General features: G+C 39.8%; 1 protein-coding gene and 1 long non-coding RNA gene across 3 annotated transcripts in view; one reads left to right on the forward strand and one right to left on the reverse strand.

Annotated features, from left to right (window-relative positions):
• On the reverse strand, positions 1 to 27425 carry LOC111268528 (uncharacterized). Of its 2 annotated transcripts, none has more exons than XR_002685276.1 (3): positions 26628 to 27425; positions 13149 to 13492; positions 1 to 6047 (listed from the first exon to the last, which is right to left on the reverse strand). It is a non-coding gene; the product is annotated as an uncharacterized LOC111268528 (long non-coding RNA). The 2 variants fall into 2 exon arrangements; XR_002685277.1 differs by lacking the exon at positions 26628 to 27425 and adding an exon at positions 13786 to 14210.
• LOC111268526 (atrial natriuretic peptide receptor 3) overlaps positions 1 to 27531 on the forward strand; it is a gene marked incomplete at its 3' end in the record, with an annotated part of 48082 nt that overhangs the window by 1981 nt on the left and 18570 nt on the right. The window contains 1 exon segment of the mRNA XM_022847561.2: positions 2702 to 3350.

A 27531-nucleotide genomic window follows, 5' to 3' on the forward strand; every position in this document is an offset into this window, starting at 1 on the left:
TTCTTTGGACAAATAGTTTTATTATAGCATACGCCTGCAAATGTCGAACGTGAGCGGTTCGATAAAAAAAAAAGAAGTTTATTTTTGCTCATTAATCAAGGTATGAATGGGACGCAAACTAGTTCCCCTAGAAATAGTTAGCTATCATACTTAGCCGGTATCTCTCGTGGCCACATTCGTCAAGGCCACATCGATGTATGAGTTACATCGCGAATCTGGTTAGTGGATTTCCTCCACCGTTGCTTAGCGTCGTCACTATCACTACCATTATTACTTGTACAACTTTGCTATCGGTATGATCGAAAACGATTTTCATGGTTTTCGTCATCTTCCTGTACTACAATGTAATATCACGTTCCACACCAAGTGCCGTTTTAGGTCTCGGCTGAAACCTGTCATTAACCACAATTTGTGGTGAAACTTTCCTGCGTCCTACATATAGCAGCTGTAAGCGTCTACTTCTACGGCATCTAATAAAAGGAGCCTTAGCAAAAGTCGGTTTTTATCAGTAGTCGGCGAATACCAGTCACCAACCAGCAGTCCGTAATAACAAGCGCTGCGGCAAACAAAACAACGGCAAAGCCAACGTGACTGAATCGAATCGGGCTTCTGATAGTTATCATGGCGCTTGACGCAGATAGCAAGCAAACCCGGCCGTATTTCTATTGTAATATGTGCGTTATTACTGTAATTGTGGTTTGTTGTTGTCATTGCCGTTGCTACCGCTGCTGTTACTGTTATCGGGTGTTCTAGCGGCGTCTGCCACAACGACAATCGCGCACGTGCGAAGACCTTTACTACTTTCTAAGAGCCGCAGAAGTTTCAGAGCCGATTATCGTAGTTACTTATCACAACTTACCGACCACGAGCAGCAGAACTAAGTTGCCACACGGCCATTAGGGCAGACTTTCTCGTACTAAGTTAGCGTTCGGGCGCTGAAGTTTTGGCTGTGATGTCTACAACACAAGAGTATCTAAATGGCCGGTAGCCAGTAGTAGTGCGTATAGTTCTATTGCAATTTCTGTCGCGATGTTTTTCATCTTATATTTTATGAAATGAACGAACTAATAAATTCAGTACATTTGTCGCACTTTATGTATTACTGGATATTTAGCATTTATAGCAAATAGTATTGGGTGCGGTTCATACAATTTCAGTAATAATCTACATATAAACAAATGATATTATAGAGCCAATAGTGCAGAGTAGACGATATACCTACTAATTAGTAAGCTGTAGCTCTTTGTAGTGCGTTCAGTGCCTCTGTACGGAATTGTAAATCGGACATTGAATAATAAAATTAAATTGGCCGTCCTATGGGTTTTTCAATTGCATGAAGATCATAACAGCAATGTATTGAAGGCGTAATCAAAAATCTACTCTAATCTATGTGCACTATATACCTGTACTTCCGATATATTGACTATGTGCTCATCGAATTGTCATCGGTAACTAGCTCTGCAAAGGTTCTTGAGTTTCCAAGTTTCAGTTATAACGATAGCCCTCCAGCAGGTACAATAAACACAACTAGATCGTATCCTACGACCGTTATAGCACGATTAGGTATATACAGATGTAATAGGTCGTCGAAAAAGCATTGACCGCTTTTTAAGCTAGATAGCTTCAAGGTTACAAATCCCAGATAATATTAGTCCTCCACGATCTCAGCGTCATTTGAAAGCTGCGGTTTGGCGGCGGTAGCTGTACTAAAATCGTTATTTATTCCCTTGAGAAAAAGCGAGTTAAATATTAATGTAACTTTTGCAAAAGTTTAGCAAATATCCATAAAATAATTGTGCCGCTAATATTCAAAATGCGTTATTGGAAGAAACGGCCCAAAAAACGTTTTCGCCCTCAAAATTTCCACGTAAAAGACGCTTTTTGCAGTGCTTACCCAATTATGGAAAAAGTTGATGAATGATTATACAAAAGCAAGGTCGGCATGTGCGTAGGCATCATATCGCCAATGAACTGCACATCAAGCAATTTAAAGAAGTGGTTTCAAAAGAAGCTCGAAGTTTCACTGGCAGCACATTTAGTAAATCCTAAAGAAATGCAACGAGATTTCGTTTTTTTTTTTTCTCAAGCCCTTTATCTTTACCGCTGATTAACAGTGGATCAGATACGACAATAGTGTGCAAAAAATGTGCCGTTGGATTTAATCATCAATCAAAGCACACACTAATGCTGTGTGTCTGGTAGGATTGGAAGCGACTCGTGCGTTAAGAGTTGATGCCGTCCGGCAAAATAACTGATCAGAACCTGTACTAACATGATCATAAGAAGTCATTAAAAAAACTGACCAGAAAAGGACATACTCTCGAACCAGGGCAACGTCGCACCACGTATGCTTAGCGACCCGCCCAAAATTGGGACGCAGGTCTCGCACAGTCGTCAGACTGCAATCGATTTAGGTAGGAGTTGGCCTAGTTTGAGCGGAAAAATGCAACAGTAATCTGTCCCAATTGTTCGCCGAAAAACGATAAAAGTTCTACAGTGACGGGATGATGGTGTTATCAAGAAATTACTAGAAGGTCATTGATCAAGATGGCACACATCCAAATTAAGTTATTGCTTCAATTTTAATCAGTCAATACCTTTTCGACAAGCCAATATACTTCTTTCTGTTTCTCTAACCATCGCAATTGCCTGTAGCCTCATAGGCTGATCTAACCTCTCTTTGTTTCGTTATCACCTTTAGACATTACATCAAACTACTAGTTACCATCACGAAACGAAGTGTGTTTATGCTCGGGCTCGAACTTGGAGCACAACGTGTTCCTGATAATAGCAGGCAAATACGTTTTCCATAAGCTACCACATAGACATACCCGATGTAGCTTGGCTCCCAACAACCATCAGCGTGAGTCAACTGAGCGGAGGAATGGATGAAAAGACGACAACAACGCGTACGCTATTAACAGGTTACGCCACAGGTCGGGCTAAATCCCGCATCATCCTTTTTAGGATTGTTGCCGAGGGATAGTCAAACTTCCCGCGGTTAGATACAGTGAAATGAAGTGTAAGGTGAAAAAGCAAGTCAGGATGCGAATTGTTCGTTGATCAGAGACCCCACGGCGACCGCAAGCGGTGATAAGCCGATAGCTGAATACGAAAAACGTAACGAAAATAAATTACCTTCTTTTGAGGATTATTGCTATCAGTACTATTTTAGTTTAAGACAACGATGGCGAGTGAAACTAGGCCACAAGCGATATCGCTCCGTCAATGTTATTGTTGCTACAGGATCTCATGCCATATTACACCCCATAATAATTATCATCGTTATTTTAGTCTAGCGCTTGGACTTATCGTTGCATCATACAGAGCCGCTAGTAACAACAACAAAAGTGAGTACAGCTACACATATTGTAATAGTGTTAAAATTGTTTCAATAAGCAAATCTTACAGCATTTTCTCAATCAGTCAATTCAAATAGGGAAGTAGAGGCTAGTCTGTTTCCATACGCGACATTTTATTCGGAATTGGAAAGAAAATAAACTGCACAATGTCTTGTTACTATTGTATTAAAAATTAGTCATTCGCGATACGTATGTTGTATTTTTCTTTGTCCAGAGATACTACCTGAGAAGATTCAAATATTTTTTAGGCAACAAAGTCGTACGCTGGCAGAGACACAGGAAGTTTAACTGGTTCAAACTACGATTCAGGCAACATATACCAGCCAACGGAGTACTACATAAACAAATGCAAAAATGCTATCTACTAGTGACAGAGAGGCCGCTACCTTTAACCTGTAATAGAGTATTTCTGTGGTAAACGAAAACTTCCAAAACGGTATGCAAGTTATGCGAGCAGGGTAATACATGTCCTACCCTACTGATGTAGTTTTTCGACTCTCGAAACACATTTTACTCTACGAATAGATTTTACTCTTGTAGCTCGCACTATTAGCGTCCACTCTAAGTGTTCTAGTACGTTTTTAGAAACGAACAGTTCTCTAACAAAGGGCATACGCAGATCACTAATAGCTATTCGATTTCAGCTTTGGTCGAATTTTATGAAAGTTAACGGGGGTAAATGATGAAGTTGCCTAGCGCATCAGAATAATAACCTGTGTACATTGATAATTTCTTACAAACACGTCTTACAGGCCCATACAATATAAAATAGGTCTGTTGTTATTGAACCTGCGTAATCGGCAATGCTTACACAAAGGAATATTTTAACGTATGTCGATAGTGGCTTATGTGATTATTTTCAGTCATAACGTGTGTGTGTGTGTGTGTTATGAAAGCAAGTCTTGCTGCAACAAATTGTAGCAGCACAGAGGTCTTCAATTTAGATTTGAATAGGGTATCGATAAGAGCAGCTAATCTCATTGTGTAATAACCTAGATATCCAATCAAATAATACGCGACAGCCGATTCTTCTATACGAGTTCTATACTAACTAGTACGGGTTAGGGAAGCCAATCGCTACTATGCAGCAAAAATAGCAAGCTAACAACATTTCGCAGGTTATTTAGTAACGAAGGAAATCAACCCGTTAACTACAGATGTCTACTTCATTGTGAGCTTTCCGTTGTATTGCACTTTTATGCTATGAGCTCATATTCTTCGTTTCTGTAACTTAATTCTATATTATTTCTGTTGAATCAGCGACATGTCTAACGTTATAATTAACATCAGTTCCACGGCTCGTATCGTTTGCCAGTCAACTTTTGGCCTATGATTAAATCTTTTTAAACTCTACATAAAAGACTATGTGACGTAGCCCAACAAACTTATGTTGCTCTATGATGTGTTAGCTCGAATGAATTTTCCCGTTTCTACGTTTATTTCTAAATCTTTTCACAGAACTACACACCGTTGATGAATATCTACCATGCACATTTCACTACCGCCTTTCTCATCCTAACTGTTTCATGTTTTCCAAGATGCGCCATTTATATTTAAATTCCATTTGCTTGAATATGTGTACGCAGTTACTTCTAAAGTTCATAATGTAGCACACTAACGCTTGTATCGCGTAAAACGTGTCGCACGATCACGAAGACGTGATTCCTCTCCATGACCAGGCTATTCCCTATACTAAGACGCATCTAGGACTTCAACTTAATATCTTTGAGTCTCTTGCCTCGATTCAGATACGCTGTTGTGTAGTTTCCAAAAGAAAATGTCAAAGGCAATCCTTCCAACACATTGATTACAATTAAATTTCTAGGTCTTGACGCCTGCGTCGATTATCGAGTCAAGCGCAGTTTCTCTTCCGATTGCTTCATTGATAAGTGAAAGTGTTCTAGTGCCGTTAGAAGGCTTCTTTAAAAGTTAAAACAGACTTCCCAGGCAGCAAGTGACGTTCTCAAACTGATAATTGCTAAATGTTTTTGTCCGTTCTGTGTGAGATTAGGATTGTTATTCGCGTATGTACATGCAAGCCATTATATACATTAGTTGCTATTTTATGGTTGTTCAATGTTGGATTACGGTGTTCCCGTACATCACAATAGCGAAATTCAGGACATAGCTTCTTAATATATATTCACTAAATGTTTCTAAATGTAAAATATCTGTTTCTTTTGAAAAAAAAGTGCCGTAGTCGCAGACGAGTATTGAGATTTGGCAAACTGAACTATGCACATACATAATGATCAATAGACGAAAAATGAAACAGCAGACTCAGTGAGTGACACGTCATAAATCTATTAAAATGTTCCTTTTTACAAAATAATTCTATAATATTAAGAAAATATTTATGTGATTGTCACGACATTGACTGAGCGCCGTACGCTAAAGACACACACAGATATATATATATAGTATCTCCGTTACCCGTAGACGTGCCGGACGTCTTCACAACGTCATGTTTCACTCTTGTTGTTGCTAGTTCTATTACTGCCGCTGCTGCAATTGATTTCCTTATAGTTGAGTGCTTTTGTTGGCGAACTTGTCGAGTTTAAGCCGTTTGTTTTCATGTTTTACAAAACAGTAAAACGCTATGGCGGCCCATATTCCGACGACGATGACCATGATGAGAATGCCAAGAAGGGCAAGGCGCGCCTCGAACGATTCGAAGTCGATTGGCTGACAAAGCGGGAGATGCCAGAAATCACGACCGGTAACGGGTCAGAAATGAAACGAGAAATGAAAACGCTTATGTTCATTATCACCTTAATTAGCTATAGATGGAAAGTTATTAGACGGTATCTACCCACTACTGTGAGTCCAAGTCTTGGTATTATAATTATCAAAGTAAATATTCTACCGATGCCACACATGGACATTCGACAACCCATAGATCCTATTAATCCATCATGTTGATGCATGAAATTTATATTGGTTTCGAGCGATTGGCAAAAAGTTTTATTGTAACGGAGTACACCATAGATGTAGCTGTAGTGTTTTTGCTATGAGGTCCTCGTTTATATGCAATCGACCCGTCTTGCTCTCATACTGCTGCCGTGACATGTCCGTTTAGAGGCTCGCAGTATCCCCAGCAAGTGGCACACGATAGATAAGAAGCAGTTATACTGCCATTACGCACGTTTTATTCACATTTCTTTTTGCACTACTTTTCTCCAGGGTAGGTAAAATCGGTTGTACTGAACCTTCCTTTGGGCAGACTAATGTAACGCTATCGGGAAGACCAGGCTAAAGGAGCACGATAGGTTGATGCCTATTATTGATTTAGCTGTTCTTTGCGTTGCTTCCCGCATTATACGCTAGCCATCTACGGATGTTTGTTTTAGCACATCTATTCCTCTTTGCGCCCAAATTCGACAATACTGTTCCGTAATTTCTCCTTCAGAGGTCTACGTGACGTGAAAATTCAATCTCCATCGTCTAATTAGACCCCTAAATTCAAAATAGGGTCGTAGTTTTCTACTTAGATACAGCAAAATTCTCGTACTTGTTGCAGTCGCTTTATGACAAGGCATAACGATATTTACGATGATCCTCTGGACTTTGACCGTCCATTCGAGTCAAGCCATTTCAAAAAGCTATATCTACTAGCGGTGGCCAGCCAAATATGTTCTCTCATTATGCACACCTCTTAGATGTACAGAAAAATATACTTTTATGTGAAGTATCGTTAAACTGCCGTTCTTCAATCAATCAGCTCACTTGCGGACATATCTAATCTTCGGGGCAATCCTCCAATTTACTTAATTAATAACGTTCAAACGTCTTGGACACTTCCTAGCTCATGAAGGATCACCGTCGATCACCAATTGCAGAAAAGCATTCGGTTCACTTCAACAACTCCAGGTTGTTCACTTATCGATAAATAAGGACTTTTTTATTCGGCCAAAGGCTTGCTTTTACAATCGCTAGCTTAACCCATACGTTTACAAAGGTTGCCGTCCTTCATATTTTTGTAAAAGATCTAGATTTTTTTTTTAATATATACCTTAATTAAACAATTAGTAATATTAAATAGTAATAAAAATGATAATTACAATAGTATTTTCTTTCGTCACTACCATAAATACGACAATACTCTGCTAGGATGCTATTATGCATATCCAGATAATGAGTAGCATATCATTTGGTATAGACGCATAATTTTGCCATTAGGCTTTCTATCTAGCCTAATCTATTTAACAGTGGAATATTTACTGCATACTGCCATCTCGTATTTGTATGTTGTGTAACGTTCTCCGAGTTTCGCTTCCTCTCAATCGAGTTCTCATACCTGAGTATGCGTAATATGCACGCAATGGGTTCCCAAGGGAGTCGTTGCGTGCCTAGAGAGAAACATATCTTATTCACGTTTGAGCTTCTCTATGTACATTTTAGCCATTTACTGCAGCAAACAAATAGGCATAAAAGATACGCTGTGCTGTTACTTCCATATCATTGTATATACCATACGTGGTCGCAAAAAAACAAGGCGTAAATTGATATGCATCGTTAGGACCAGGGGAAACGTGTAGAATTGGTTGTTAAAATGCGTGCGAAGTTCAGGTACGCAGTTCAGCGGTGCTTCAATTAACCTCTTATACCTTTGAAAATAAATTATGGTTCGTTTCGCACCAAATCCTCCACCATCTATATCACAAACCTAGTATCGTTACGGAGTCCGCCAATAGCATATGTGACCCTACAATCTTCACGGTTTTAATAATTTACATACGATAGTATAGTCAGCTATGAAATCTCTTTATGTAATGTTATTATCTAGAATATCTGCCCTTAGCTTTTAAGAGACCTTAATGTCTCGTTCGGTTTCGACTATTTGCACGGGCACGCGGCCGCTAACTGTTCAACTTGTAACTCCGGTTGCTGTTGTTGTTGATGATGATTTGAAGGAACAGTAACGTTCGTAAATATAGCCACATAATCCATAGGCGTCAACGAAGGTTATTTCAATTCAAAACTCTGTTCCAGCCTAAATGCCTTATTGAAACACCCAAAGCTTTTTAAGGCATGATGTGAGAATCGCTGAATGGAATGTCAGCGCGAGTAGTATAATTGATATTACTTGGACAATACCGTCATAGTAATAGTAGTGATAGGAACTGTAGCAAGTAGTGAGGACACGCAGAGTTCATGTTGCAATCAATTCGGGTAAATTCCGCCCTCGGCCTGCATGCAGGGGACGAAAGCTGTTCTTAGATGAACTATATTTGTACTAAGGTACAAGTAAGCAGCCTAGGCACCAAGAACATGGATTGTATATCGAGATTCTAAAAACTATAGATAGAACCATGTAGTAATTCCATTCGGGTAAACATTTTCTGCCGGTCAATCGTAGATTACGGCGTCTATCTGCCGAAGATATTAGCTATGATATACATTGTAACTAGGAATTCCCTATACTTGATGGATTTTCAACAAAACGGTATCATAATCAGTGGCAAACTTCTGAGCCGCTGCTTCAAATGGCAATGTCGTATATGAAAGACGTTATTATTGTTATTTGAATTTCAAATCAGCGTCAGTTTCTCGATAAACAAACGAGATAAAACATGTGTCGTCTGTGTGATAAAAAAATATGTGGCTGTTAATACTACCGACTACCTAAACACAGAAATTTACAAGCGCCCCGAACAAAGCAGACACTTTTCATATATGTACATTGTAGAATAGAGACTATGTTGTGTTCTTTCTAGCGTAAAACATTCACGTATATAAGGGTAAACAGTGTGTTTCCATTTGTCATTTTAGTATAAATATCATCATGCACATATACTTCCCATAGCGTGTGCTTTTATGAATAGATCTGCCAATTTTTATGGAATTTGCCTAACTCCGCTGAAGATACTGTTCAGATCGTTTTTGCGGCATCTAAAGCTTGAGTGCCTTAGGTTGTGGTTCCGCAGGTCCTCTCAAAGCTCAAGTACTAGTATTAGCGAATGCAGACCGCTTCCCTCTTACTTGAATAGATGGGGCGTTCTTGCCAGGAGTTTTCTGTGCAGTCGATTTGATGGATGATTTAAAAAAATAGCGACTGATGGATTTCTATTAACGAGAGTAGAGAAGACTTTGACGGCGCTTAATGCAAAGTACACGTGCTACACTAAATCAGAGTATGTTACTGGTTGCATAAATAATCACTATATGGCTACAGATCATCTCCTTGGAGTTTTCCTGAATTTTCACGCGCCATTGGAAGTAGGCGATTTTGCGCCAATACGCTCAAGACAATGACGTTCTGATTCTCTAATTGTCGCTGCTTCGAAATTCGCGGATAGGCTGTCCATACGTTTTTCAGTAGCCCGAATGGAAATTTTGTAGAAATGCATGGACGCATTTTTCGAAATTATCTTGAAAGATCTATGATGATGAACCGCAATTAGAATATTGAAATACGTATGTTTAGATTTTTTTTTTATACAAGAACGCTGTCTACTCCGTTCTCCATTTATATATTCAGAATATATATATATCCAGAATGTATATATATTAGTCATTCTTGAAATCATCCTACTAAATATTGTTTCTTGCTTGAGATATTTGAGCCTCTGCGTTTCCTCACTCGCTACGCTTAAGCCTGTCAACATGTCAATTGTTTGATATGAATAATCCAAACGGTGTATCTACAATTAACTATGATGGGAGTAAGCAAATGGCGAATTCGTTAGCTGATAATCTTATCACACGATAGAACCCTTTCGAATATGTAAATGTCCATTATATGAATTAATATCACGTCCTCACAGTTCATCCATAGACATGTGGATCCGCGCTCTTTTGTGAAGTAATACCCCAACGATCATTGAATGCTGCTTAAGCTACCGAACTGCCCAAAGACAAAACTGACTACTAACGATTAATTGAATTACCACAGCATCCATTAACTTCGGGTAATATGTCCCATGGCTAGGCCAAATGACCCCCAAAATATAATAATCAAGTTAAGGTACTAAGACCATGGTGTAAGTGGCAGTGTGTAGAATCAATGCTCATTCCAGGAGGCCCATCTTGTTAAACTAAACATCTTCCTGAGCTACGTTCAACCCGAACGAGGCTACCACCCTGTTCCCACCCGTTCGCAGACCCAGCGTCAACGCTTAAGCGCCATTTCAATGGGCATAGTTTGCTAGTCGTTGAAACTGTATGAAGGGTACGGGAAAGCGATGGCTTCAAATTCTGCATTTGCGCATTTACGTTATCTGCAGACGAGGGATTTACAACCGAAAATCAGCATCACCATCATGGTCGTCATCATCATTTTAATTTTGTTATTATAAGCATTAACATTACTCTGTTACAGTTAAGCCATGCAGATACGGTCAAGGCTACGCCATATCGTTGCAGACATTGGCAATTTTCGCTGATAGGTATATACAGCAGTCATGATCAGTGCTGATGATGCCAGCAAATATTAACAGCATCGAAGTCGTGCTATTGCTCTTATTGTGAAGGTCCGTCTAGGTGCAGGGCGCGCACAACGGGCTGGATATGTGCGCCCTTCGTCGCTGGCTTACTGCTTCTGCCGCTTAATGGATCATGCCATTTCTTCTTCACATACACAAAACTGTCCTTCGCTATAATGCAAGCGTATGTAATGCCAGTGCGAGGACATAATACGACATGTCCTTCGATAGTTCTTATCGCTTATCATTGCTTTACTACCATCTCATAATGGTCTTTTTTCTCTCATAATGATGGCGCTATTGACGTTTGCCTTTCGATAAAACTGTTGTTTCTGTTTCAGTTAATCGTAACTACATCGAACAAAGCGTAACCGTGTATGTATATCGAATTGGTTGAAGATGATTTTTCCAATGCATACATGTAGTTAGGTGTCGAAAAAAAAGTAAAAATACTGGTGATTTGTTGTTTTTTTGACGCTTACGCCGTTTTTGGACGAAATATTGTTATCGGTACCCACGCTGGGCGGGAATATCTATTTTGCAGTTGCAGTCATTCGCTGAGTTCAACGATGTTTGGCCGAACCATTTTTTCAAAAGTCAAATATTGTTGACCCTTCCTCTTTGCTAGACAAGAACAATCTGCACTGAGTTCAAAGGGCTGTTTCTCAGAACTTTCTATTTTGGCTTGCCCACTTAAAGGTGTTTACGAATAAATCGTTGTTACAAGTAATCGCAGTCGAAGTGCCGAAGCAGATGACCATGCGAACTTCAAGGTGGCTTCACTATAAATGGTCGTGGTACCTTTTACTGCTTTACTTCTTTTTAATTTTAGCAAAGATACATTGATTCCACAAAGCTACCGCCAGGTAGCGAATATACGATAAATAGGAGATCTCGAAAGCCGGACCTGCTGATTCTGACGCAAGCTTTTGTCTGCGCAGGTTCTCCACGCGCACTCACACTAAATATATGCGACCTAGAACACGTCGTTGAACATCTCAGCCTGGTTAGCATTAAAATGTATGTGCATTATCAAAGTGAATTTGACTAAAAAAAGCTAGGCTGCATACCAATGCATATCGCTTTCTTATAGGAGCTCAAAGCTCGCATTAGTACCGCCAACATCTGTCGAGCTATTGACTTTGTTCGATCCGCTTTAATGATACGTCTATATAGAGCTCAAGAGTTGGTTTTAGCGGGAAATTCAAATTCAGGTCAGACGAGGATTTGACCATTATTTATTCGTGAAGAAACATGGAAAGAGAATCTGTTAAGTACAGACTTTTGCAAACATTATACCTTTGAAACTTTGATCTATCCCAATTATCGCTAATTTATAATTTTGCAACCCAAAAGTATACATCGTTATTGTTCGCAACGACTGTAATATTTATAACGACAGTCGTGGACACGTCGTATAGCATTATTTTCAAATGGGCTTTTCTGATAAGAATTACGTTCCTAGGGCTTTGTAAGCGCCCCGTAAATAGGAAGCGGTAAGAAGAACATAACAGACGATCCTAAAATACGCTTAAGTGCATGTACTATGAAAAATTAATTGAAGGGAACGATAACGAAAAAACAGGTTTTGTTTTATTTCAAGCTTTTTCCGGACAATACGAAATCTGCTAAATTAACCGGATAATTGCTTTTACTATTTCCTAGCAAACTAAGAATAGTCTGGGAGGATCAGAGCTAAGAGGCGCATTTACATTTGTTATTCGAATGCTTGCCACGGAAGAATAATTGTTACGATTGCAAACAATGTTTTGGAAAAAAAACAAACATGTTGCAGATACTTTTTCAGCTCTCTTAAGCAAACGTTTTTTTCCGGCATTTCGCTAACAAACGCATTACCACTTACCACCATTACTTTAGACTTCGCTTCATCATGCTACTAGATCTTCCTATCATATCATAACTGAACAGAGCGGGCGCAGCGGTCGTGTGGCAATACATTACATTCATTAGTTAAGATTGCACCGTACGTGCAGTATGAAGGTAGACCTTGTACGCTTGTGCACATTAAGGTCTTTGGCCGTCGGCTAATTATTACCGGCATCATCTACGCCGTTCTGTCGATATTTGTTCCAAATAATACTCGAAGGTTTCCACAGAAATATGTCCGGGGAGTCCTTCTGCTTAAATTTATTCAGCTAGAAAATAGTTACAAAAACGTATCAATATGTGAACATCATTATCACCTTCGACACGCCAGGGGTCCCGCATATACATTCTAGACATGGATGCATGTAGATAGTTCATTTATGCTAAGAAGGTCCGTCCGGCCGAATGATCATCTACTTCAGACGCCTGTTGAATAATGGTAACGATAGCATTTTCAGTCAGAGCCTTCACTTACCGGATGGTTTTGTTGTGCTTCACGATGCATAATGACAGAATAGGTGCTCAAGGGAAAAAGTCACTTAAATTTGAGTTTACAACGACAACTAAATGCTTTATCAAGCCGGCTATTCTGTCGAGCGATCTGAGCTGATAACGGACAGCATAACCTATATAAACGGTACTGTCCATGCGCCACGGCGAGCCATGCTGTTCACAGTATCCTGTTGTATTATAAACGCGATGTGTGTTGCCGTCGACGGAAGACGCTGAAGTCGAAGTCTTCTGCTGCGCTCGAGGTTCACAGTCAGCAGGAGTTTAAAGTCAACGATACGATTCACTTCAATCAGTAACCTGCAATCACTAGACAAATTTAGAGCGACGTTACTGCAAAATAGAGAAAATAGCAAAACACAGTGAACTATTGCAGGCAGACGTGCCAGTTCTCGTTATCTCAGAAAAAATCAGTTGTCACAAATGTTGTTAATTCGTTTGTGCTGTCTACGATCTGGAGAAAACAGCTCTGGCGGAAGGCAATGGAACTATATTGAACGCGTTCTATGTTTGCCTATCGGTGTACACGCATATGACAAACACAAGGCCCTCTCTGGATGCACTGTCGTACGAGTGCTGTTGAAGCTTACCAACATCCTTACCTAGATAGCAAAACACTTGAAATCATCCCATATGGTTGACTAGTTAAAGTTCATTGGTCGCCGAACTAACAGTTTGTGGCCCTTTTACATTGTCATTTAGAACAGTCATCTCAACGATTCTTCAACAGAGCATTGTCTGCCATTGTGAAAACGTTATTGCTTCACTTCTGCGCACTGAAGGTGTTCGCCTTCAGTTCTGTACAAACAATTCTGTATATTGTGTTCAGTTCCACTTGAAAAACAAGCATACATTTGAGTGTTTAAGCAAAGCGTCATGAGATACATAAACCAGAAATCTGGCACTATTTTCTAAAGAAAAACACTCAATGGCCATGAAAGCCGAACAAAACATGTAAGGATATTCGCACTAGGATTATACAATACTATTTGCTTTTCATATTTGCCCTAGTAACGCGATGCTTGGATCTCACCGGCGGATAATGTACAAGCGTTCAAAGTGGCCATCTGAGCTGCAAGACTAATCTACCGCTAAAAAGAGACAAAATCTAGCCAATCAGTGTAATTATTAAGGCTATGTTGATTATACTATTTACTATCCTTTTCTAGATTGAAGGATAACACTGGCTTCTGCTAGATATATAGCCATGTTAGTGTCGTTGTATCGTCAACATACGACACGTCATGCCTTTCTTTACCAACCTATCCAGCTGTCTAGCTGTTCTTGCCAAAGGAACTCGATGCGATGCAGGATGCATAGTGACTGCAATCTACATAGCTAGATATCTATTGAAAAGCATCGTATACGAGAACTGTCGGCGTACGGTATAGGTTGGCCTAAGGTTTTAACTGCTACTTCTATAGGTCAAGATAGGACGTAGTTGACGCTACTGCTGTGACCATTTCTATTTCGAGTATATGTTTTATGTCATTGGTACCATGCATGCTAATATTGGTCTTGCTGGACATCGCTTTATTATTACATAGATCAGCCAATAGACCAGGTAGATGTACGGAATCGTCTGTCACGACTTGTAGCCTGGTCGGAAAGGGCACAGCTACTGTATAGCTCTAGTCACTAATTACATCACGCAACGTCGGCCTGAATACGCGAAGGATATTGCCAAAAAACGCGGAAAGCCAATCGTACCTATACGTTTGCAAGAAGCAGTTGTTTCGCTTACGCTTGCGAACTCTTCTCTACCTATCGCGATGTATCCAGCATAATTCCAGCGTAACCGAGGCCCAAAAGCGGCTCCGTTGGTTGGCTTTTCAAATTAAACGATACGAAACCATTCGCGTAACAATGGGCCGATTTAAATGATGTGACAGTAGACGTTGCTACATATACCGACGCCGCGGAAAATTGCTGCTATTGTATTTATTACTACACACTAGGGCACTGGTAACACTAGGGCAATGTAGCTATTATAGTGAAACGTAATAGCGTGCACTACCGTCGCCGTCAACGCTTTAATCCATTCGCGTAACAGAGGAACGCTGAATCACTTCACTAAAGCCATCGTACATCAGCATAAGTCTATAAAAAGGAACGTAAACGTTTTACGGAAACTATTCAAAACTTTGACTGCGGACTGCAAAAATGAATTGTGGGGGATCGCTGTATATCAAGCTAGCCTAATATCGTAAAGTTACCTTAACTGAACGTTTTTACCGTAGCGAGACTTGCAAAGCCACAACGAGCAATGCTCGATCTACCAATGCCGATACGTATAAAAAATCCATTCATTTAAAAAGCTTTTTGTGCGTGAAATCTGTAACGGATTTTTGTTTGTGTCGTCGCGCACTTCTAACGTTTAACAAATACGAAATGTGGATGATTCATACTCGCTCTAACGTTAAAGGTATAAGAACTACACAATATGTAAAAAACCAATAGTTCGATATTTACTTTTCTCTATTCGATCACATGTTATCCTACCCTTCTGTCATATTTTTGTGTCTTTGGGTTTATTTAACTTAAAGCAATAGACGAAATTAATTGTTCAAGGATCATTAGACAGAATGCTGACGCCAGTTAGAAGACTGGTAAGACAAAATAACCAATTTAGCTACTCGAACGCTTAACGTCACCGGCATGGCACGATTGGAAAGAGTGACAGGTGTACCCCTTTAAAAATATGAATACATTTTAATAATTAGCATTTAATAATAATTGGCATATAATATATATATATATATATATATATATAAATAATAAAATAAAAAATGGAAATATGCTGATTTTATTGCACAGTAAGCGTTTATTCTGATTTTATGTATTCCCGCACTATTCATCATTCCACGCTAAACTGGAACAATTGATAACAGCTTTTTTTGGTATAGTCCAAAAACGAATGTGTATGATAAACGAAAAAGAAAGACATCGTCGTCCGATATAATTGACACGAAAGGGTTGTTAACACTAAAAAAGCAGAGATGTGACGCGCAGGAACTTGTGCAGTTAAAGTACCCAAGGTAACAAACGGCAAACTTTTACAGCAGGAATTTCAGATAACACTAACAGTTTATGAAATTCACAACTTCCTCTGTTGGCCTTTAGGTTAACTTTAGTGGGCAATGAATTTATCGTTATAATGGTGCTTCCCTGAGAGAGAGAAGAGTGAACTTCTTTGCTCTCCCGTCTTCTTTGTGATTTATAATCATCATCCTTCTTACCATTTTACCAACACAGAGTGAAACCTTTATGTGCAAGCGGATACTCTGGTACAGCCAAAATGTAGCTATTCCACTAGAAGTCGCTGGTGATTAATGTAAAAGATAGCGGAAAAATGAGCTTGCTTTGCTTGTGACTGTCGGACAGATATCAACCCCCCGCCATGGTAATCGAGAGACTGGCGGTGCCATCCGTCAGGAAAAAAGGCGAGCTTATATTACCTAGGGTTATCGGTTGTACGGTTCTGCAAACGGGGCTCTCTGAATAAACCTTTTTCTCTCATTCATTGCCCACTAATTTAGTCTTGCTAACCGTTTAATTGATCGTAGTTATGATCGTAGTAGAACAAGATTTTACACCGAATTAATTTTCTATGAAACATTCTATTTAGGCGTTAGTGAAAATGATGAGCGTTAATAGATTTTGTCTCCGCTCACTCTACCGGTTGCATCTGCCATCGACAACAGTCGTTACGTCTTAATTTGACGGGATAAGATCTCTTCACGAGCTGAAGTGAAATAGAAAGAAACAATTTAATTATCTCGATGTGATTTTGAGCTGACTCTCACCGATCCTCATACGTGCAGACGTATCGTTAAAATTGTATTTAGAATAAAAATAAACATACGGCCAGTATATATATAGTGTGTTGTGTATCCGTTCACTGAAGTCAGTAATTTCTGGATTTGAATCTTGAAGTGGACATTAGTGTTTCCTGCTAAAACTATCTAGGGCAATGCGAGTGGAAGCAAAGGCAAGGTCGATGCTAGAGAACAACAAGTATTTCTTTATTGTAAAAAGTATGTACCGAACACTAAGACCGCGCTGCCTTCTGCCCTTGTCGAAAAGGGGCAGCCGAGTTCTCATTCATTCTAGAATCATGCCTCTCCGGATACAATCGGTTATTTTTGACCTCGCAAGTCGGGTCAGGGGTCTTCTGTCATGAGGAACCACGCTACCTTGAAGACCCTATTTAATACAGAAGCGGCGGCTTCGTGGATTGGCTCGATGAGAAGCTTGGCCGTCCAAACCATAGCTTCACCACAATGTAGTGGATTTAGACACGTCATTGAATAGGGGACTTCTACCGAGAGTGCTCTATCATCAGCTGTTTAGTTCTACTGTAAAACAAGCCGAAATGGAGGGTTACAGCCCCTGCAAACGCCTAGTACAGCATGTATACGTAGCGTACAGATGCTAGTAAAATAATAGTGATTGCTATAATGTTACCAGTAAAATATCAATTAAAAGAAAGACACGACGGTTGTTAAAGCGGTCAAAGCGAAACTTGCATACTGAAGCAGCAAGAATCACGACGAGTGAAGATTCGAAGAACATACGATAATATGAATTTGGCTATCAGGTTGCCTTACTTTCAACGTCGATGCAACGGATACCAACGTGAATAGAAAAATATAGCGCTTCGTTCGTAATCTGGAGCGCGAGGTAAACACAATCACACATTTAACTCAACAACTTCTAAATAATGATGCTGTCTAAAAGATTTCTTTGTTGGCCTGCGGCATTGCGGACAGGGTCACGCGAGGAGTGGCTGCAAGGTATAGCAATAAAATAAGATACCGTGGTTAGCACAAAACAAGGGTACCTTTGTAACTCTGTATCTGTGAAATATTGTTTAAATAAAAACAGCCCCAACGAACGTTTTGAAGCCAGTAACAGAAACATAAACCAACCTCTATTAGTCGTCGGCGCCGCAATAGTGCGGTTCGTCCACGCTTATTTAGCCATCGGCAATCATGCAGTGAGTGTTTTTCGCACTGGATTCAAATGCCCGCTAAACATGGAAAGCCTTCACAAGTGTGGCAGCAGGTACTATCGCCATTTTCTGGCAATCACATGGCGCTGGATTAGCCTCGAAAAATAACTATCTGAGTAGTTTCTGCTGTTCGACATCTATTTCACATGCTGAAGTGTCTTTCCTTTAAATAGCAACGATGTACTGCGAGGTTTCTTAGCTGATTTAGCGGGTCGTTATGTTGTATTCGTTCTGTGTTTTTTTTGTTAGTAATTTTTTTTTATCAATCCATTACGAGTCTAAGTCTGTTTGGATCACGGTTAGGAAATTAGGAAATGTATTACTTTGGCTCGGCTGGACATCATTTTTGTATAATGTAAACAATTTGTAGTTTTGCTTAGAAATGGAACAAAGTTCCCTTGATGCTGTGTCGAGAACGCAAGCTAGAGGATTCTATTTTTCGATATAATAATACGGACACAATTCACAGACGTTCATTAATGGGCAACTAGTCATCGTTGTGATCAAAAATGACGCTTCATAATTGAAAAAATACACATTTTGACATTCTCTAATAAAGAGGTATCTTTAAAAGATCATAAAATCTATTGCCAAACTAGTACGAAGGAGTTAAACATCACAAGACGCCGTGACTTTTCTATCTATGGGTTGCGGAATGGGTCGACTTCAAAGAGCACCTTCAAATGTTTGTGTTACAAGCGACGTGCCAAGTAATAGATTGTACGTGTTAATGTAACCTATTAGAAAAGACGAGCCTCGTTCAACCTTGCATGACCCAAAAAGGGGATATTGTAAATTTCAAAAAAGCAACAAGCTGAAAGGCTTAAAAAAGGCGGAGACCTCATTGAATATTCTTCAGTATTATATATGAATTCTCTACTAATAATGGGAGATTAACTATATCTAGAGCTTTTTTGGTAGAATTTAAGAAATTATTTTAACAGCTTCGACTTGTTAGTAAGCATCCCGCTTAGTCTTTACCGAAGCAATAGATGGGTCCAGAATATCTTAGGATTTTTGGAAATAGTTTGATAGTATATCCTTGTTGCTGTTGCACGGAGAGCATTGATGCACGTATGAAACGGGCCGACTGTAATAAGAAATCTCGTAGCCAACAAGCATGCTTGCATAGGGGAAAATAAAACGAACAGGTCATGGAAAGCCCACGTAATGATGAGAACGCGTGCTACTATTTACGAGAAGTCACATTAACACGGAACATGGAATTGAATGTATCAAGCGGATAATGGAAATCAATACTTCGGCCGTGCCAATGGTTTCAAATATACTTCGAAAAATCTACAAACGCTGAAAGGCAGTGGTGCACCACAGATCACCGTCGGGTAATTTCATTGACATCTATGTAAACTTTTGAGTGGAGATCAGCACTTGAAAATTTTCGAGCAGCTGATACTCTACCTAGAATAAACAAGATTGTCAATAGTTAGGTTGACCTCTCGCAAGCACGTGGGCAGCAAGTAGTGCTGGAAATAGATCGAGAAGTCCCGGCTATACCCCTACGGTACTCGTACGAAAATACCGAATATTATATTAAGTTATTTAATTACGCAGCATTTTAATGGTACATGAAACATTGATACTCGTTTTCCTTTAGACGACTTCTAGTCAAAGGAAATAAATTTACGCAAATTACATATCACTGACCTTTCCTTTAGCACTTGCCCTGACGCTGCACGTACCGTTTTAATGTAAACCGTTTAAGCTGTGAAGTCATGTAGTGATAGTCAGGTTATGGTCAACTTTGAAATTACGCCATTTCTATGTTACTCTATGCAGTAGCATGGCTCGTCTAATTCAACGCGTTTACTATCAGCTCGCATTAAATGCACAACCGCATTGTAGAACGCGACGCCTGATGTTGTCATGAGTTCCGATACTTCAGTAACTTCGCGAACCCTACCGAAGACTCCTGTGTACAGCAAGGCTGACGTTGGTGTAGACACGACGCAAAAGGCGAATACAGTTTAATGAAAATGGCTTTCCTTACTTTGAAACGTAGGAGTTGCTATTTTCTATCGCTGATTCTTGTTTATCAGGGAGGAAGCATATTTTCGAAATTGTTCAAGCGTCAGGGACATGTATAATAATACAATTATTTACCTAAACTTCAGTATTATTCGTACAAGCTTATGGAAGCGCGTTAAACGACATCTAGATCCCAATTTAAGTTGCAGAAAAGCTTACGTGTCTTAGAGCCTTCAAGGGAAGCGAGCTGGTGAAGATGTTGTGTTTCTTCCCATATAGAAAGACAAGGCTTGAAGGCTAACAATCAGCTGGGTTGCTAAAAGCCAACGATAACAATACCTATCACGATATCTACATCGTGTGTACATTCAGTACTAGAATAATTCTAGTCTGAACAGTATCACCCTAAATACTTTCATGGCTTATAGCGAAGTTCTATCGCTATGCGATCGTATCTTTGTGTAACTTTCCCATTGCTAACGCACTTGTAGGCAATAATAATAATAATCAATATGCATTTCAAAGAGAAAAAATGTCGTTCTGTGACTACAGTTAAGGCCTTCGATGGAGTCAACCATAACCTGTTACTTACCAACTTTCGCTAATTAACTTCCCTACATAAAGCTAGGTAGGGAGCTTTTTGATACGCAGGACAGTTTAGTAGACATCGCAATGACGCCTTCTTTCCAACATCCCGCAAAGGTTTTGGCCCATCTGTATTCTCGGTGTGTATCATGAGAACATAAGGCATAGGATACAAACTTTGACGATCTGAGACATGCGGTCATGTAAATGCACCTGGAGACAACATACGTCATCAACGGAAAATCAAAATCGAGCATGTGTAGAAAATGTAGTACTTCTCAATATAGTCTATTCCAGTAAAAATATCGTTAGATCTCACACGTTTTATCCACTTCACTCGTTTAAGCCGAGCGTGATTTCGACATAGTCTTCCACTTAACTTACAACTGTAATGTAAGTAAAAGCTACAATTACTTACATCACAAATACAACTATCTAAGTTTCCTTGTTGGATATAGAATGAAAAATACAGAATTTTATCCTGCCACTTCTCTATGTATCGAGTTTTACATTCGGTATCGCTATTAGATATCCCATCAGAGAGACGGCTGGCTAGATGTATATTACCACATACAAAAAACTCGTTTCGCTTTACTGTTGTTATTCAAATGCGTCAGCTTCTGCTAAAAAAGTTCAACAGGGATTTTCGAGCAGAACTAGACAGCGCCGTGGCAACATTAGATTTGGAAAAAAAAAATACACAAACAAGCGGTTAGATGTTTTCTAGAAGGTGGAACGGGTAAAGCGCGACAGGTGCATAGATGTCCCATAGCTGGTAAACGGTAGCTAAATAGGAAAACGGAAATGAGCCTTTCCGTTAATGGATCCTTTCGAATGGACCATCAGAAAGTGGTAGGTCTGTCATAGGAAAGGTAGTCTCGGATCTGGTTCTCAAAAGGGACGTTCATGTCGCGCCATCTAGGGAACAGAATAGGTCAGCGATGAGTTGGATACCGTTGCCCTTGTGATGAATACGTTTTATGCAAAGTGGCATATTTGTTTTGCTAACTTGCGACGAAATGCTGAATTACACGATAGTCCTTTTTGGGGAAGAACTCCTACACACGCTTATTATTTTGTTCTCTAACGACGGTGTAGTCATGGCAGGTTTTTTGTTAATAATAAGCACGCATATTTCCTCTGGACTACCCGATACGCCCTTATATCTGTCTTTGACTTAATTTACAAAATGAGAAAAAAACAATCACTTGCTTTGTTTTTATCCACTTTAAGTGTTTTCGTTGCAATGAAGATTCCGCAGCAGCCCGTTCTTCCGCTTAAGATCCTTCTTCAACCTTCCAATTGTCATCTTGCCCCCATTGCTGCCTCAGTAACGAACTGCTGAAGGCTTCCGTTGACGCTCGGCACTAAAGGACATCTTTGGTTCTAAACTAAACTTATTATTCTCTAATCACACTCAATCGGAGACATAGCGTAAATATTTATCAAGTCCATTTGCGAATGGTGCGTAGTTTAGAAGATATGCAAGTTGTTCTGCGCGATCACATAGATATAGCTACAGACAAAGTAATGTGGATTTTTGTTAAAATAAGCCATGGGCAGCATTAGTAAAATACGTCGAACGGTCAATGCGACATTTTTTTTCTAAGACACAACCTGACCGGTCCTAATACTGCCACGATTTCTGCCGATAAATTCAAAATATATTATTCTGTAAAAGGCTGTCGAGTGAAGTTGACCTCATACAGCTATAGCTGAGTCACATGTACACCTCACCGAATTTTATGTGATTCAAACAACATTGATAGACAAAATGCTGCCTATTTATTATTCATGTTAATTACGGCACCGTAATAAAAACACAAATCTATCTGTTGAACTTAAAAATGTCTTCTTGTTCTATCGACGACAAGAACATCATAATCCCAAATGGGTTATTAGCTCAACAATCTGTTTTTTCTTTTAGCAAGCCAATGTTATGTTTATAGCTTGAGTTCAGCTAAATGGGAAAATTGCAGGTGTTTTTTTCCAAGGCTGGAATTTAGATCACCATAGCGTTTCTATGTAGCACGCTAGCCAGTTTTTTTTTTGTAATCCGCACTTATTTTTAACGATGACCAGTATATGTTTTGCTACGTCTTAAATGATTCTGTTTATCATTCAATATCGACAACAGCTAAATAAGTAAATCCAGATGAATTTTTTTTTCAGAATGCTAGGCATCCAGCTGTTATTTGGCTGTTATGACATTTTCAAGGGCTATCCAAAGTGTCTGTAACTAAGGGATACGCGAAACAAGATAAATGTCAAGCCGATATACGTTCATGAGAAGTTTTTTTGCCTGTTGTTTATTTGTTGATAAAAGAAGCAGACTAGTGATGCACCAAGTACTAGTATATGTAAGCTGAAATAGAGGCATTTATCAATTTCTTAGAGGCCTGGAAAGCAGTGTATATACTAGCAATATAATTATACATAATAATGTAAAATTTGATGATCTGCCATAGAGACTATCAGTTTTATTTTCGGGCACAGCATCGTTCTTTAAGATCATTTAAGCTACTTCGCGAAGTAAGGTAAACAATATACTTATTTAGTGCAGATACATTTTAGGAGCCCCTTTCGAAGAGTGTTCATCCATCTAGTTTTCGAGTGCTATGCAGCTAACCCCACATCAATAGCTATTCAAACTATTGAAGTATTTGCCTCCAAAAAGAGAGGTACTTTATACTTCGTACGTTTATTACGGATACTTTCCCAAACGAAATCATATCTGTGGAACTTTCAACACTTTGAAACACTAGATAAAACAGAGGGTCAGTTTACTCAGTCAGTCTTCAGTACGAGACTATCAAGTGGAAAAATGTTCAGCCGATAAAAACAGGCCTACGTTACACCATAGCCCTGCACCGGCTTAGCATAACTATAGTATAACGACCTGCTACCTAATGTTATTTTACGATATAATAAACTAATGAACTTGCTCTGAGGCGTTCTAGTAACGAGTGACACAAACAAGCACGCACGGATAACGATATACTGAAAGATCTTTACAAAGATGACCTTACACGGCATACATGGGGTCATTAGTTAGCAAAATGACTTCCACCCATTCGCTGAACCGTGTTATTCAAATATAACGTGACGTAATTCTATGTAATCAGCCATCTCAAAGCAGACTGACCGGTCCACTGATCACTGCCTTCAGCGTGTATCGAACATCCTGCTGTGTAGTTGTTACTTTCTCGAAAAATTTTTTGAGTTTCGGAGCAGAGCAGACGTTAGGGGGTTCAGCTTTGCAGTAGCTCTGGTAAAGCTTATACACGCCCCAAACATCTAACCACCGCCTGCCTTTGTATCGTTTAACATTAGCCCTAATTCTGGTTACTTTACGGTGCTTCTTATCATGGCTAGCGATACTAGAGGGAGGGCTTTTGAAATTATATTAAATAAATGTATGTGGGCTGGCGAAATTTGAGTGACCTGTTTATTTTCTTTCCAAATACCCACTCGTATGAGTGGGTATTTGGAAAGAAGGGAGCTCGTATCAGTCACGTAACGCCTGCTATTTGCTAAGGTAACCATATGGTCTGTTGTGCATTGTCTGGCACCAGATTGGCCTGTCGTGATGGTTTTAACATTGGAACGTCCATATACATATATATGTAAATATTTTTATTGGCTGTTATAGACATTTAAGGTAAGCTAAAGATGTAACCCAGTTCTAATGGGAGTTTTGCACAGTTCATTGGAGCCTTATAAAGCACCCACAAGATCGGCGATAAATTGTCCTTCATGGTCAATTAGCTCATTGAACGTTAACGCCTTTAAAAGTGTTCAGGAAAATCAGCGATTTCACAGGATGCCAGACAGCGTTGGGATATCCTCAGATGTTTCAAAGAATTTCTTTATTAAGGAGCATCAATTAAACGCCCCGACTATAGCTGAGGTCTATTTAGATGACTGAAATGTCACTTAACGATATATATCGCTCAGTGTTGGCGCTACATGTTGGATCGAGTGAAGCGGTTCAATACGTGTAATATCTAAAAACGAAAGAGAGTTAAATATATCTTCTGCAGCAAAATCGTATCTATTTTAAAATAATTCGTAAAGTGCATATACTAGAAGTGGAACGGCCCCCAGTGGCAGTTTGCAGAAACGTGCAACGAGTAGTCGAAGTAGTAATCCATTTAGCGTGTGGATCAGATATCTGATTTAATGCACCTAAAATATCCGATTAAATCTGACTACTTTGTGCGACCGTCAGGTAATTACCGATGCTCCGTCGGGCGGCGCTAAGTTTGGCTTTTCGGTTCCAGTTACTAGAACCAAATCATATAACATAATCCATTAATTATCCTGAGTCAGCAAGCATTAATTATCATATGAATATTAATTATAATAAAAATAACGTCTCATTTCTTAATAAATGGGGGCGAATTTCGAGTTTGTCATCATCATCATCGTTTGCATTATGTGTAGCTTTATTGGTAGCTAGAAATAACAACTGCCCAACATTTGTCAAAAAGAGACCATAGAATACAAGTAGAAGCGTGATGCGTTAATCATTTCTTTGTTTCTGAGAAACCTGTCCTTCTACGGGCCAATGAAATCAACAATGATTCTATTGTCGCTCAATATGTCGCTGTCCTTTTTGATAGGACTTTTCGAGCAACAATGTCTGAATAGGGCACTTTTACGTATGTTTACGGAGGAATAGCATGTTCGTGGATGTCATTACCGCGAGTGCCATAAGAGCAACACATCCTGTCACTTGAACGGCCCAGCCATCCAGCGTTTGTCAATCACGCTAGCATCTTCTTCATCTTTTTTTTATAGCTGGCATCTTCATCATTGGGTAACATGAAATAACAGAAATGGAAAATATGCTAATGGCCGGGGTTCGCTGCTAGCATTCGAGATAGAACATACGGTATCGCAGTAGCGGCTATAGGTTCGGCGGCATAAAGCTGTCGGAATAGGCGCTTAGCAGTCAACAGCTCAAAAAAATTCGAGACGACAATAAATGTTCCGGCACTACTTCTGTTGTTATTGCTCCGAACGTCTACAGCCATATTCCATGGCCTGTTGAGCTATGTCTCTGATGCGCTTCATTATGTCAGCTTAGGTTAGGTGGTGGATCTTACGAAAAGTCCGAATATGAATATATATGTATATATGTATATATAGAATATGAAATATACATATATCAATTGAAGGATGTAGCTATTTCGGTTAATTGTTAGCGTGTGATAGTTTGAAAGAGACATTACGTATGTACCTTATACGTTGTTAGGCTGCGGGTTTTTCTACCTGCGTCAACGGTACCGTAACAATGAACACGGTCATCATAACAAGTCCATGTAAAAGAAGTGTACATAAAGTGGTGGGCAGCATTCACAGGAGGAATGAAGAGAAAACCGAGCAAATATTGATTCAATATATCGTACGAATACTGCAATGAGCGCTAACGCAATGCACCCATTTCGACGGTAAACTACTCTATAACAAATAAATTTGCTCAAAATTATCCTCTTTGATTGATATATCCCATTCGAAAATTTCGTTGTGAGCAACGTGTCTCATCCAGATATTGTGTGAGAATTTCTGTCACCATTAAGGCCCAACGTAAGGCCTGCGTCGTCTCACGGCGTCAGGCAGTACCAGCATAATAAGATAAACTTCCACTCCTGAACTGTCGAAGTTCAGGGGACTGGATTGAATGTAGGAGTGAAATTATCGATGTGCGTACAGGAAATGCAGAAGGCTGCGCTGACTAGCCACGATCAATTAGCCGGACAGGCAAACCTTCAGTTCATCTGCATTGGACCAAAAGTGCCGATTCCATTAGAGCGCACGCTTGGCAGAAAAGACTTATAGGGCTTGGATACTTACGTTAGTTAAGATGCATTTTCTACCGCTAACTCGTCCATATCTGAACGTCCTGGATGCTGTTTAAGAAAAATCGTCCTGTCCTGCGTCGCCTTTGGCCGCTTCGCACATCAACAACTATGGTACAGTTTATCGACGTTCCTCCTTATCCACGACGTAATTAACTGTGATTCCGTTAAGAACAGTATTACCATCTACGGGTGCAGATACACATGCAGGCCGCGTCTCACATAGCAATACGGTTAGCAAACGAAGGCACACTCCACAATAGTATACGAGTCGTCAATCGATTGGCCACACATTGCGACGCGAATCTATCAGACTGTTGCACTTCATTGTGTGGTAATCTTCTTGAACGGTCGGTCTTTTAGCGACGCGCCCCGATTCGCGACTTCAGGCGGCATATAAGCCGTTGCCTACAGTCTTACATAAAACTCTTACTTTTCACAGCGATGATAACAGTAAAACAGCGTCAATGAACAGAACGCGAGCGAAAGAGCAGCGCGTTTCACTTTCTTCGCGATTCTTCAGAACGTCATTCAGCGCACGCGATTGTCCGACGGCCCGTTAAGAAAATCAAATATCTGTTTAATTCAGTGTCAATACCAGTGCGGCTGTAATCGCCATTGCAAACATTAACAGATCCTCTCTGTGAAGGGAACGCTGGCTATAACGGCAAGACACGTGTTGGAGTCCAATTATATTTGCGGCTGTTTTTCGTTCATTTGCCCCGCGTGCCAATAATGTTGTACAGCTATGCCTGAGAACCCGTGGTTGAACAGTGGCGCATGTTGGGCCATTGGCAGTCGCTAGTGGGGCCATGAACGACGAAGGATTCGGTCTGTCGAAAGGAGCGTTTCCTTCGCCCATTTGAAGAGACAGCTGCGCCTTTGCTACCGCTACCACA

The sequence above is a fragment of the Varroa jacobsoni genome, unplaced genomic scaffold, assembly GCF_002532875.2.
Source record: "Varroa jacobsoni isolate VJ856 unplaced genomic scaffold, vjacob_1.0 scaffold_1297, whole genome shotgun sequence".
Classification (NCBI taxonomy): Eukaryota; Metazoa; Arthropoda; class Arachnida; order Mesostigmata; family Varroidae; genus Varroa; species Varroa jacobsoni.